This window comes from Vicugna pacos, chromosome 30, assembly GCF_048564905.1.
Source record: "Vicugna pacos chromosome 30, VicPac4, whole genome shotgun sequence".
Classification (NCBI taxonomy): domain Eukaryota; kingdom Metazoa; phylum Chordata; class Mammalia; order Artiodactyla; family Camelidae; genus Vicugna; species Vicugna pacos.
In genome coordinates, this window is record NC_133016.1 from 24,560,281 (window position 1) to 24,563,217 (window position 2,937).

General features: G+C 39.0%; 1 pseudogene; it reads left to right on the forward strand.

The window, feature by feature from the left end:
• Nucleotides 1–1,816: 1,816 nt before the first annotated feature.
• On the forward strand, nt 1,817–2,450 carry LOC102538152 (RNA-binding protein 3-like; annotated as a pseudogene).
• Nucleotides 2,451–2,937: the final 487 nt, after the last annotated feature.

Here is a 2,937-nt window from a genome sequence, read left to right on the forward strand (position 1 = left end):
TTGGTTCTGTGACTAAATAGCAAATTATTCAACTATTTTTAACCTCTTAATGTGTAAACAGTGATAGTAATAAATTCCTAATGTTTTCTAAGAGGACTACTTTACAAAATCAGTGAGATAATATATGTGGAAATGTTTTTAAATCGCAAAAGGATACACAAAAAGTCACCTCATCATTCTCTATTTCCATACGAGATAAAGTCCATATAGTTTGACTAAGCATTCACATGTTCAGGGAAAGTCAGGTCTTAGAAATACTGTGAAATTATTGAAGGTGGTCATGTGTATTAATCAGGTCGGACTTTGTTATGCTGTGCAATAAACTCAATCACAGTGGCTGAAAACAAAAGGCTTATTTTTCTTTCAAGGTACAGGTCCTTTGAGAATTGACTGGGAGTTCCAGGGCAGTCAGCTCAGCCACCTTCTGGAACATTACATGACCAGGTCCAAAGGAAGGAGGATGACAGAGAAACTTTTATGATTCACCCAACTACTACGGCCACAGGAAACAGTCCTACAGGGAGCCTAGAAAGTGGAGAGGGGGAAATACTTACCTCTAACCACTCTCTCAGATCCCCAGCTTACAGGAACTAATCCCGTATCTTTCTTCCAAGAACTCTCCCTTTCAAATATTCAACCCGTATATCATTTTTGTAGGAACTTCAAGATTGGTTAATAAGATTCAGTGTTATGATAATATAAACACACACAGAGAATACTTTTATTTTCTAAAAGGCATTTCTGTTTTAACAAATGGCTCTTAAACAACAATAAAACAGCCACAGCCAAATCTTCAGAAATCCATTAATGAATCCTTACTCTCTACTTTTAGGAATCTTGCCATTTCACTTGCTTACTCCTGAAAGAGATCTTTTTAAGCAACGGAGTCACCCCTTCACCGTTCAGGTCACAGCAAATTGTTTATCTTCTTTTATGAAACAGAAAGCTGGAATAGATGTGTTCCATTCTCATCGTCATTTAAAAAGTTGAACCACTGCATGGATTTGTGGTGTGGTCTGAGGGTACCGCCTCTGACTGGGAGCTCACAGGTCACCTTGTCAGGGAACCAATAAAATCACTGACTTCAAAGAGTAGAGTAAGAAGGTGAACTGGAACAAATTTATTGCTTTCATTCTCTGCTATTGTTCCAGCTGTTGTTTCACCAGATGGTTCACATGAAGTGTTTGTGTGTGTGTGTGTGTGTGTGTGGTTTAAAATAGGCTCTTTTTCTTTTGCTGTTTTATTTTAAAATATTGTTTATTTGATTATCTTTTGCAAAAAGGCAGTCATATAACAGCGATTTGTTTCATAATAAGCACCTTCTTTCATAGTTGTTAAACTTTTGTGATTTTTCAACAGCGAACATTAAACAAACCAAGCTAAGCACAAACGATTTTGTGGAAAATTGTTCAAGATGAGGATTGACTGACTTTTTCTCCCAAGGGATATACAATATGAGAAGCATCTTCCTACTTCCATGAAGGCAACAGCAGTCAGTCAGCACCCAGAACAGTGGTCTCACAGTCCTCTAGTAGCTTACCAGGTCATAGATTAAGAGTCACATTAACAAGTTAAATAATGATATGTAATGTTTGTGGACAATTTAATAGTGAGTGTGTGGGTGAGATAACTATAGCTGAATGAACATACGTGAGGGACAACAGAAAATGTTTAAAAGGAGGCCTCTCTGTATCTAAAGAGCAAAATAAACATATGGCAAGAATTCACCTCTAGCTTCTTTTTCAAAATATAGCTTCACCTGTCAGTCTCTCGGCTCTTTGGCGGTAGCTGTTTCTCCTGACTTCTTACTTCTTAATTTCCAGGTCTCACATTTACTGCCATATCCTCTGAAGAAGGGAAGCTCTTCGTGGGAGGGCTCAATTTCAACACTGACGAGCAGGCTCTGGAAGACCACTTCAGCAGCTTTGGGCCTATTTCTGAGGTGGTCATTGTCAAGGACCAGGAGACTCAGCGATCCCGGGGTTTTGGCTTCGTCACCTTTGCCAATCCAGAGCATGCCTCAGATGCCATGAGAGCCATGAATGGAGAGTCTCTGGATGGTCGCCAGATCCATGTGGACCACGCAGGCAAGTCAGCCTGAGGAACAAGAGGAGGGGGTACCTTTGGGTCCTATGGGTGTGGTCGTGGCTACCCTAGAGGTGGTGGAGACCAGGGCTATGGAGGTGGCAGGTATGACAGTCGACCTGGAGGATATGGATACGGATATGGATATGGAAGGTCCAGAGACTATGGCGGCAGAAGCCAGGGTGGTTATGACCGCTACTTAGGAGGAAATTACAGGGACAATTACAACAACTGAAATGAGGCATACACGCCTAATGTAGATGCACAAGGAATAAAACTTCTGATCCAGGACCTTCCTTCCTAATGGCTGTGTTTATAAAGATAATTGGAGCTGCACTGAAACATCTGGGTTTTTTTTAAGTACATCAAGCTTTTTTTTTTTTTTAATTGAGCTCTCAAGCTAGCTTGTTAAAGACTTTTCAGAAAGCTCCATGTTTTTTTCTAAAAATTTCCTGTTTAAAGACAAATTCTGAGACATCTGTAGTGTCTGGGTAATATTTTCTTTTTACCAGTTGTTTTAATTCAGGCTCTCAGAATTATCAAAACTGTTTGGCCAGACTGATTTTTTTTGAAGATAATGTGCATCTAGGAGCATGTAAAAAACCTGTATGCAGTGTTTTCAGTTGTCATTAGAAAGCAATTTACCACTGTAACTAAGAAATGAAGAACATAATTACTTAGGGGTACTTTTTACTCCAGATATCTGCCTTCATTATATAGAAGTTTCTTAAAAATATTTGTACGTCAGTTTTTGATACTGGAAGAAAAAAATATCCTGTTATGTTTCATGTAGTGTTTAGGATGTCTTTCATGGAGTTGATTAAAAAGATGAAACCTGAAAAAAAATATAGC